This window comes from Ictidomys tridecemlineatus, chromosome 3, assembly GCF_052094955.1.
Source record: "Ictidomys tridecemlineatus isolate mIctTri1 chromosome 3, mIctTri1.hap1, whole genome shotgun sequence".
In the NCBI taxonomy this organism is placed as follows: Eukaryota; Metazoa; Chordata; class Mammalia; order Rodentia; family Sciuridae; genus Ictidomys; species Ictidomys tridecemlineatus.
The window spans coordinates 129,970,468-129,981,550 of NC_135479.1; the positions used below are offsets into that span (position 1 = coordinate 129,970,468).

An 11,083-nucleotide genomic window follows, 5' to 3' on the forward strand; every position below is an offset into this window, starting at 1 on the left:
CCTGTGAAGCAGGTGCTATCATTATCCCCACTTTACAGATAAGAAAACTAAGACCTTAAGTGTCACCTCCAATGTCACACAGCTACAAGATGATGAGCTAGGATTCAAAGAAAGCTTTCCTGGGTTCAAAGCCTGCTCCTGCCAAGGCCAGCTGACAGGGACTGGACTCTGGTAGGCCTCTACAGGCCTCCCTGCACCCTACTTCTGTGTGAGGTCCAGCCACTCACAACAAGGTTGCTACTGCCTTCTTGCTACTGGACTCTTACTGCTGTATGGCACCTACCTGGGGGACCAACCTGCCAGCTCCACCTGAACTGAGTGGGTCCATCTGCCCCTCTGTTGCTGGGCTTGACACTGCTGGCCACCCTGGCACCCAAGTTAGTTTCCTCCCCCCATCAACCCTACCCTTGAGTGTCCATGGAGGCCCTCAGGTGGTTCCTACCACCATTCTCAAGCTGGATGGGCTGCGAGTCCTGCTCTGAGGCCCACAGCCTCAGGTGGTTTCCACTCCTCTGCCTGGCTTCCTGGGCTTCACAGAGCTCCTCCACTTCTATCCGCCAGTGACAGCCTCTTCCCACGCCCTGGAACCCTCCTTCTGGGTCCAATCCCTGTTTCCTGGCCAAGCCTTGCTGACTGCTTACTTGGCGTTGGGATTTGTACCTCTTGCTGGCCCCCAGCTCTTTGCTGACTTGCAGGTGCCTGCAGTCTGCCCCATTCTGCCATTTGATGTCTGCATTCACTCCTGCCCCTCGTCTTCTCTGACCCCTTAGAAGCACCTGCTTCTAAGCCTCAGCGTATCCTCTTAAGCCACATGTCCTGCCTCAAGACCTTTGCCCAATCTCCCCCAACTTTGAAGGGACATTATCCTGCCAATTCCCTCAACATCTCTCAAATGGGACTTTGTTCCACCAGAGCAAAATCAATCAACCAGATATGTGCTAGGAGTCCTATGCAAGACCTTGTGTAGAGTGCTGACAGGCCCTGCTGCCCTCTGCTCCCCAGACTGAACATCTCTCTCCCTCTTTGCCATTTCTGCTGTTTCCTGGATTTCTTCTATGGCAGCAGACCCCACATCCCACTCCTTCCCTCACCAAAGGCCTCATACACTTTGAAGCCTACTCAGAGGATTCTAAATCAGGGCTTCCCTCTGTTCTCTTTTGAGTGGGATGCTGGGGATTGAACATAGGGGTGCTTTACCACTGAGCTACATCCCCGGCCCTTTTTCTTTTTTATTTTGAGACAGGGTCTCACAAAGCTGCTGAAGCTGGCCTCCAATTTGAGATCATACTTCCTCAGCCTCTTAGTGGCTGGGATGATAGGCACGTGCCACTGCGCTCTGCTTCCTTATATTTTTTGCACACAAAAGAAAGCATACTCTTTGTGGGACACATGGAGGCCAGTGAGGGGTGCACTGCTGGCAGCCAGAGAGGGATCAGGGAAGGGCTCCAGGGCTGAAGGAATGGACCAGTTCTCTGCTCACTTGGAGCCCATTATGTTGAGACCTGTTCTGTAAGCCCTGGCAATAAAAATGGCAATAGCTTCCTTTTATTGAATGAGTCAATTGGGCCGGGTGGTGTTGGGCACTCTACTTACGTTGTCTCTGGTCTTCTAAGGCAGGTAATCACTAGCCCCATTTTACAGATGAGAACCAAGGCTTAGAGACACTCAGCAGCATGTCCAAGGCTTCATTTCTTGGAACTGCTAATGTGCTTAGAAAGCAGACTTGGTGCCACATCATTTCCCCTCCACATGCCCATCTCACAACAGTGCAGAAGCTCTCAGAGAGCAGAGCCAGGCCTGCTTCCTGTCTTCTCCCCATTCTGCCTGGCTCACTTAGGTGTTCTGGGGTCTCCCATTCTCTGAGTTCTCTGGGAAATCCTAGCCTCACCTCCTACTCCAACCAGTAAACCCAACACTTCTCCCTAGAAGGCCAGACCCTTTAAGTCAGGAGGGTGTTTAGAAAGAAGAAATGAGCTGCCATCCAACCCACTTAGTGACTGCGGCTTTGAGGGGCAAATGGTTTCAAGTCAAAGGTCCAGGAGTCCCTCTCTTTCTGCTCCTCAGCCAGGATCCTGCCCACACTCAGGTCCTGGCCATGGTCTCAGGGCGTCTTTCCCACTCCATGGATTGAGAAACCTCCTGTATCTCTGCTAAGATGACCCAATCTTTATACCCAGCTCTTGTGACACCCATGACAATCCTTGAGAGGGACAGGGTCAGGGAATTGAAAAGAGGTCGCCTCACAACAGACCCTGTTGCCTCCATTCCATCATGTGTGACGTGGAATGGAAGATAAATGTGACTAGGAACCACCTGGCAATTGCTCTCTGTTACTTGATGGTAAAGACAAAGTCAGAAGGCCTTTCTCACAGGGCCACACAGGGAGAAGGGGCAGCAGCAGCCCTCAAAGCCTCGCTCTGCTGACTCCCACGGTGGCCCCGACTCTCTACTGGGAAGAGCTCGGTGCTCTTTAGCCAAGAAAAAGGCCTGGCTGCTCCTGGGCCGGGTAGGCCCAGTGGGGTTAACCGGGAACAGCCCTCCTCCCTGTCTTCCCCACTTCTTCTGAGGGAAGGAGTGAGCTCTCTGCCATCGTGAGCTCTCTGCCATCTACGTATTTTCAGCTGAGTTATATTTTGCATAAAGTAAACTTAGCAAACAGAGAACACAAGGAGAATATATTTGGCTTTGAAGCGTCAGTGCTCTGACAGGCATTTCCTATTAGCTATCTCCGAGCCGACCAGCCCGGCTGGGTTTTGCTTAAGTGGCATAATTCTCCTGCAGTGGAGACAGCTCATTCATTAGTCATTCCAGAAGCCAGATACAAAATATCCTTCCCTAAGCCAACTCCACCAACCAGCTCTGCAGCCGGGTGGAACAATGAAACTGCAGGGCTTACTGGCCTGGCCAAGGTCAGCTCGGAGCCACCTGTCTGCCAGGCTTAGGAGGAGAGCTTGCACTTGAGCCTTTCCTCTCCCTCTGGAGCAGGAAGAACATGGCTCCCTCCCCTGGGCAGAGGCTGGAGGAGTCTTGGGGAAGGTGGGCTCCTTCCCACTGTGCTACCAAGTCCTGAGCCCTGGTGGTGGAGGGTGGTGGAGCGCTCTGCTTTGTTTGGGTTGTTTTTCTAGCTGGAAGCTAAGGTCCTGGTTTTAAGAGGAAGCACAGGAATGTGTCCCTTCCTGCTTTGGGTCTCTCAGCAGAACTCAGCCCTTCCTTGATTGGCATCCTGCACGTTATCTCCTTTAATCCCTGCATGGTGAGGGCTGATGTCCCCATTTTACAGATGAGGAAACTGGAGCTCTGAGAGGTAAAACAGTCGGCCAAAGGCCAACCAACCAATGTCCAGCCAGGCTCCAAAATGCACCTTCTGTTCTCTCGTCAGGAGCCTCTTTCAGATGATTAGCTAAGATTAAAGATGAGAATGTACAGGGAAGGAAGGTCTCCCTTTTTCCAACTTTGTAAAAATTAAAAATGCCATCGGTGTTTAGGTCCCCAGAGCAGGGAACACTGAGAAGCCAGTCAGGGAAAGCCATGCTGTTCTGAAAGGAAGCCAGAGCAGGCCCTGGTGTGGAGTGCGGGGGAGGCCAGCACTGTTCTGATGGCAACAGAGATTGATTCAGGAGAGCCAGGAGCAGGGCCCAGAAGAGGGTAGGGACGGGTTTGCTGTGGTTTCCCCAAGTGGGCCATGGGCCAGAGCCTGACCCAGCAGCTGCCCTGCCGTAAAGACTCCAAAATGCCCAGTCAGGACACCTGAGGAGCATGGAGAAGGCTCCCCGCAGAGGCAGAGCTGGCAGTTGGTGGCCACAGCTTGCAGTGTCAGCCTCACCGGGTGGGGTGGGGTTAATTAGCATTCCAGTTGGACAATCACAGTCACAGTTGCCTGGACCAATGAGGAGCAGGGAGAGAGACAGGCCTGATCAGAAGTGGAACTATGTAAGGGAGGAATGAGAATCTCAGGCTCCTTCCAAAGCAGACATCTACTTCAAAGCTTGGAGTGTTGCCCTCTCTTGGCCTGTAGTTCAGGCCTGCCTCAGGCTAGGCTCAACTTATCTCTGTAGCACTGTCTCCCATCCCCCACCCCATACCTCACTCCCAACCCCTCAAGCCCCAAACCCCAATCCCCCCTTCAGGCCTCCACACTACCAAAGCGCTTCCATTCTACCAGCTCCTCCTTTGCTATTTTCTCTGCATTTACTTCGTCTCTCTTTAACACCATCCAGCAAACTTCTATTCACCCCTCAAAACCCTACTTCAATATCACTGTATCTAGAAGCCTTCTCCACCTCTTCAGGGCATTTACTTCTATATTCCTTACCCTTTGTCTATAACTCCAGTAAATGATTGATCCTCATGTATTGTTAAGGGTCCTGTGCTAATTTATCCCTGAATTCTCAGGGCCTAATGGAGATCCCAGCATGTAGAAAGTACCAGATCAATTGTGAAAGCCTATGCAGCCTGAGTAGTCATGAATTTGAGAACCTATTAAAAAAAAAAAAAAAAAAAAAGAACCATACCTCAGACCAGGAAGAAAATAAAGAGTTGATCTAAGTGACTCGGTTCTCTGATGTTTGAGCTCCTCGTTTGTATTTGCAGTCTGAGGTATAGAACCTGCCTAGTTTAGTAACTAGCACATAGTAAGCACATAGTAACGGCTGGTAGCAGGTTTTATTGCTGCCATTTCCCAGGGAATCAAAATGAACATAGATGGACACCCAGAAAGAACACTGACCCCACTGTCAGGGCTGTGGCTCTGCCTCTGTGACTTTGGACAAGTCCTTTCAGTCTCTCAAGCTTTCGTTGCCTCGACTGTAGAGTCTGAGATGCAGCTGGATGTCCAGTCATTGGTCCCTGCCATTGGTCAGCCTCCTCACTGACCTATCCAAGGACCCCAGCTCATGCCTTCCCTGTGTGACCTCTGATCAGAAACCAGGGACCAACGCTGACCGGACCTGCCCTCCTGGGGGTGTACTCTTCCCAGGCAGGGCCCATCCTCCAGGAGGCAGAAACTCCTTGCTAAATTCTTGGCCAGTCACACCCGCTTTGCCATCCCGAGGAACACGGGAGACGATCTGTCATGGAGCTTGTGGCAAAATCCCTCTTCCTCCCCAAACCTGGCTATGATGAGCTGTGTCCTCACCACGAAACTGCAGGGGCGTGTGCGGGTGAGTCACAGTTGTTCAAATCACACTTACAGAGTGCTGCGTGGCGGGGGGCGGGGCAGGGGTTGGTGGCTCTCAGAAGCACCCCACCCCCTCTTCCTACCCCCAGCAGTGGGTGAGACTTCAGGACCCAGGTATTTGGGTGAAGGAGTTTAAGAACACCCCTGATGCGACCCAGGCTCCGGGGTCCCCCTTAGGCCAAACCACTGCGATCAGAGCTTGTCCCTCGGCCCATCTCTCTGCCCCAGCCCACCACTCTCCGCCCAGGAGGGTTACCACAGGGACAGATCCAGGCCGACCTCCCTCTAGCTCCTGCCCCCACCCCCTCCTGGCCCCTTAGGCTACTCAGAAGGAATTGGTCCAGTTCTCCGGGAGCGAACCTCACAATCATCGGAATCTCAGCCCCTGTCTCAGAGCTGGGCACTCGGGTCCCCAAAGTTCCCCTGATTACACTCTTCCCCCCTGCAGTGGGGACCCTTTGCTGCCATCCAGAGCTGGGAAAGGCGGAGTCTCCTAGGTGGAGGAATCCTAGCAAGCGGGCAAGTCCCAGCAGGCCGACCACGGGCCACAGCGTGCAGACAGTGAATCACCTGGGTCCCCACTGCCTGCTGGACAGAGCAAATAATGACAATAATAACAGAGATCCCTGGTGCTGTTATTAACTCCCACCTTTTGCCTCCCAGGACTGTATCTCCTCCATCTCTCTGACAGCCCTCAGGGCTAGGGAGGGGCCAAGGGTAGAGACTTTGTTGCCTTGTCTTAAATGGGGGGCAGGGTGGGGGGTTGAGGCCAAAGTTAGTTTCCACTGAATGAAGGTAGTCTTGACAAAAAGACTTTCTCTCCTAATGTTACCCCAATGTGGGGAGTCCCAAGACCCCCAATTAGTGGTCCTCCTCACTGTGCCACAGTTGTAGGCCCAGAGTGGGAAAGAACACGAATTTCTTGACTTCTCACAGCCTCTAACTTTTACTTCCAGTGGTTCTATGGGATAGGTATGATTATCATCCCCACTTTATGGATGAGGAATCTGAATTTCAGAGAACCTAGGTAACTTTCCCAAGGTCACACAGTAAAGGAGTGGCCGAGGCAGGATTGGAACCCGGGATGATTGGATGACACCCACTTCACCTCCCATGCAGCTAGACCATCTGCAAAGCCAGGATCCCAGGGTCTCCCTATGGCTCCCTGGGCCTTTGAGCCTGGCCTTTCTCCACTGCCTTCCCCTCCTGGCTCACTATCTCAAGATTAGGGCTCTCTTCCCTGGGTTCCCTGAGGCCAGCTTTCATTTTCATCTTTTGGCAGCCGTGGAAAAGTAGACTCGACACTTTAATTTTGGGGTCTTGGTAATTATCTGGCATCCACCACCCACTCAACTCTACCCACTAGTTATTATAATAACAACAATAATAATTTAGAGAGGCAGTGACGGGGATCACAGTGTTCTCGGATCCCCCATCAGGGGCTGGACGGACATAGATAGAGTCTCACCCTTTCTTCCTCTGTCAAAACCGTGTCGGATCGGGGAGTGAGGAAGATGGGATTCTATTCAGCTCTGACAAGGGTGTCATACATTATAAGCCTGAATGAGCTCCAAAGTCCCCTGTGCCTTCATTTTCCCCTCTGCAGAATGGAGATAAAGATCCTGCAAGATGATGTACTCTAAGCTCCTTGGAAGGAACTCGAAACAAGACAAGATTTCCTTCTGAGCATCTCAGGCCTACATTCTCTATGGACAATGCCCTGGGGCCCGAAGCCCAAATGACACACCATCTCCCCGCTCCCCACCCCTCTGGCAAGAAGCTTCGCTGACTGTGGCCCTTGGGAAGGAAGCAGGCCACTGCCCGGTGGGCTTTCGGGCACAGTGAGACTGTCAACTCTTCCAGCCCTCATTCTCGGCCTGCCAAGGCCCTGGAGCTAGAGAAAGCAGGACCATTGCCTGAGTGCAATAAATGCTTTTATTAGTCCTTTTATTAATGATGGTTGGTATTTGTCGAGAGGCTGGGACAATAGTTATTCCGGTAAGAGGAGATTAATCTCCCTGGGACAAGCTCCACACACCCAACATGCCCCGGCCCCCACCTCCCCCCATATTCCAATGCAGCGAGTCCCCGGCCTCCTAGCAACTCCAGGAAGAGAGAGAAGAAGGCCGGGAGGTGGGGATAATCTGGTGTCATTAAACACACAGGCTTTTAGAGGTTACCCTACAGCCGCAGCGGGAAGGTTTTCATTCCCCCTGAGAGCTTGGGGAGCCTGTGTGATTTTTGCATTTTCTCTCTTCATTTCTTGCTGCCCCTGGGCTCGTGGCCATTTTACAGCCAGAGCTAGTAGGGATGAGTTGATAAAGAAGGAAGAACTCCTTGAAACATTTGTTAAGCCACTTGAGCCTGTTCCTGTGCTTTGTTTTCAGCCATTTTCATGCCTGTTCTATGTAACACTTACCATGAGCCACCAGTGTTCCCAGAGCTTCTCAAATACTTTATTATTATTTTTTTTAATCCTCATAGCATCTCTATGAGGTAGACAATATAATTGTCCCTATTGTATAGATGAGGAAAATGAGGACCGGAGAGGTTAAGTGACTTGCCCGAGGCCACACAGCTAATAAGTAACAGAGCCAGGTTTGGACTCGGTAGTTGTCTCTAGCGGCTGCTCTTTATCTGAAAATTTAAAGCCAAGTCTGAAAAGAACTAGGAAACATTGCCAAAATTCAGCAGTTTTATTGTTTTACCAAAGAGAATTGGCCATTCTCCTGTAGGGGAGAGCATAATCTACTATAATAGAGGGCCCCAGAATCAGAGGATCTCCGAGTCGCAGGGGTTCCTAAAAGTCCTCTGACCAAAGCCTCTAATAAATGAAAAAATCCCCTCTATAGCATCCCTGACACGTGGTCCTCCAGTTTTTGCCTGAATATCTCCAGTGACAGGGAACTCCAATACAACAGATCATCCCAGCTTTGGTATGTTCTCACTGTTAGCAAAGATAATCTGTGCGGAGCAAATTGGCCCATGCCGTGATAAAGCCACCTGGGAGGCTGAGGCAGGAGGATCATAAGTTCAAGGCCAGCCTGGGCAACTCAGGGAGAGCCTGTCTCAAAATAAAATAATAAAGGGGCTGGGGACATAGCTTAGTAATGGAGCACCCTGGGTTCAATCCTCAGTTCAGAAGAAGCAGCAGGAGGGGAAGGGGAAGAAGAAAAAAAATTTCTTTCTCAGACTGGACTGAAATTTTGCTCCCTGTGACTTATTCTCAGGGACCTACTTGGCCCTGTAGAGTTGGGCAGGGTCTTTATCCCGTTTGTATAGGAAAGCCCTTCAAGGACTTAAAAATTAGCTTTCATATCCCCCTTAAATCTCTTTCTTTGGTGGGTGGGGGCTAAACCACGTTAGTCCTTCCATGGTCTGCACTTGTTATGATTCCCAGATACTCGGTCTTCCTGCTTCCAGCCCCTCTGATGCACGGTAGTTGCTGGGTGGTGTAAGGAGATGCACAGCAGGGTGGGTCCGCAACGCTGGAGCAACACCTCCTTGTGTGCTCAATGCTTCCAATGATGCAGCCTAGACACCCCAATATATGCTGAGGGTCGCATCGTGCACTGGACTCACGATGAGACATTAGTCATAGCCCTTTTCCTTTCACCTTCCAAGTCCTGAATTCTCGCAGCTGTACTATTTTGGGTTTCTGAGCCCAAGATGAAAGGACTTCACATTTACCACCAATAAATTTCATCTCATTAAATTCAGTTCCTTGTGCCGACCTATCAAGGTTGACTTGGAGTCATTCTTTTTCCCTATTTAGTGTCCCCTCCTCCATTTTCTATCATCTGAAATGTTATTTATTTAGTTATTTACAATTGCAGCGCCAGGGATCCAACCCAGGGCCTCACACACGCGAGGCAAGGGCTCTCCCACTGAACCACCCCCCTCAAAGCATCTGAAATTTGGATAAATATGCCATCCATGGTTTCCATTCCAGTTATCATTCATCGTTTTTAAAGCTGAATAGGGAATTTTCCAAGGTTGGGGAAGATGAGACAAAGCTAGAGTGACTTGGAAAGGAAGCTTTCTGCTTGGATCGATGGGAGCATCAGCTTGCTGGGGTAACCAGGTAAAGACTCACACAGCATCACCTGTGCGTCACAACCTGTGGCCCATGACAAGGCAGGAAGGCAAACACTGATAGCGGCTGGGTTCACAGAGCCAGATTGTTTCCTATACACCCTCTGCCACACGTACTGCTGATGTGAAAGGAAGGAGGTCATAAAATAGGACAAAGACCCATTGTAAGGAGATCAACAGGACTCCTGGAACAGAACAATCCAGGTGATCGCTGGGAGCATTAAGACATCCAGAAGTAAAAAATGAAGACATTCTTGGAGCAAAGACTCAGCCAACAGAAAAAGACTGTGACCCTTCAGCGCTTGAGCTGACTTTTTGAATAGTTTTCTCAGATTGAACCTCCTTCCCTTCTGTGGCTCCTTATAGGTCACACCTGAAAGCCCAGAGAATCAGGCTGAAGCCACATCACTGGAGTTCACAGTAGGGGTTTTGGTTTATCCCCACAGTCTGGGAAATCAATTGAAGGTTGCTCTTGCTCCCATTGTTCCCAGCACAGCATATTTTGATCTTTCTAATATGCACCCAAGTTGTTCTCTTTGTCCATTCTGACCCACTCTTTTTATTCTCCAGTCCCCCCTTGTTCTCCTCACCATCCCCCAGTGCTCAGGCTGCAGGCCAGGCCTCTCAATGCCATGGGAGGTATTGTTCCAGGCACCTGAGCTGGGTGCAGCCCCAAGGTCTGAGGTAGATTTCGGTGCTTGGGGAGGGCCCCAAAATTCTTGGAGGCTGAGACTATGGAATTTCTAAGACAGTTGTAAAGCAGAAGAGGGCCCAATTGTCAAGTCCAGGAAGGATGAACTGGGAGACAGCTGGGAACCTGTGTCTGGGGCAGAACAGAGCAGTGGATGCCCAGCTTGTGAGCATGCAGGGCTTTGTATGTGGATCCTCGGGCCACAGAGGCCGGCTTCCAGGGGCTAAGGACCAAGCGTGTGGAGAAGGTTCCAGCTCCATGACTCCCTGGCTCCATACTTGAGTCTTGAGGCCACCTTCTTTTCTTTCTTACTTCCATGACACATCAGGACCTGCTGCATCACTCTGCTGAACTTGAGGCACACGACTCAGTCTGCATTCAGTAGGGCCACTCAAAGGTCCTGTGACATTCCTGTCACCTGCCCCATCTCAATAGTGCCCCACTAGGTGGCCTCCTCATCTGGGCTCCCTGCTCAGCAGGGGGTGCTGAACACACTGAGCATTTGGCACTGTGCCCAGGAAGATCTGAGCTCAGACAAACAGAAATAGAGCAACCTCAGAAGGATGGAAACCACTTATCTGCACACAGCCAACACTTCCATTAATTTTGTAAATTGAGACCTTTGTCTGGTGACGTCATCATATGCATTAAAGAATCTCACAGACCCTTAAAATTCACCCCACTGAATCCTTCACTTTACATTTTATTTTTAAGTCACATCAATCTGGTCTTTGGAAGACCACAGGTAAGCATTAACTAAAGGTCATAGGCCTTATTATTGATTGATTTAGTGGTGCTGGGGATTGAACCCAGGGCCTTGTGCATGCGAGGCAAGCACTCTACCAACTGAGCTACAGCCCCAGCCCGTATAAGCCTTATTTTTAATTACTATTTTCTATTATTGAGCCAATTCTTCTTTTCCCAGGGTCTGATTCTCTCAGGCCTAGGCTTGTAGGTGCATGTGAATTTGCAGAGTTGAGTTATTGTCGTTATATTATAATCTAGTCCCTCAATTTCCTACATATTTCTCCTTCCAGATTTCTACTAATTCAAAGTGGATGAAAACCCTAAATCCAAGGTGGAAAAAACCAAATGAGAAGGGGATTTGAGTCACTGAAGGA

The 11,083-nt window shown here is 50.4% G+C and overlaps 1 non-coding gene across 1 annotated transcript; it reads right to left on the reverse strand.

The window, feature by feature from the left end:
• Positions 1-10,750: 10,750 nt before the first annotated feature.
• Positions 10,751-10,823, reverse strand: Trnaa-cgc (transfer RNA alanine (anticodon CGC)). Its single transcript has one exon. It is a non-coding gene; the product is annotated as a tRNA-Ala (tRNA).
• Positions 10,824-11,083: the final 260 nt, after the last annotated feature.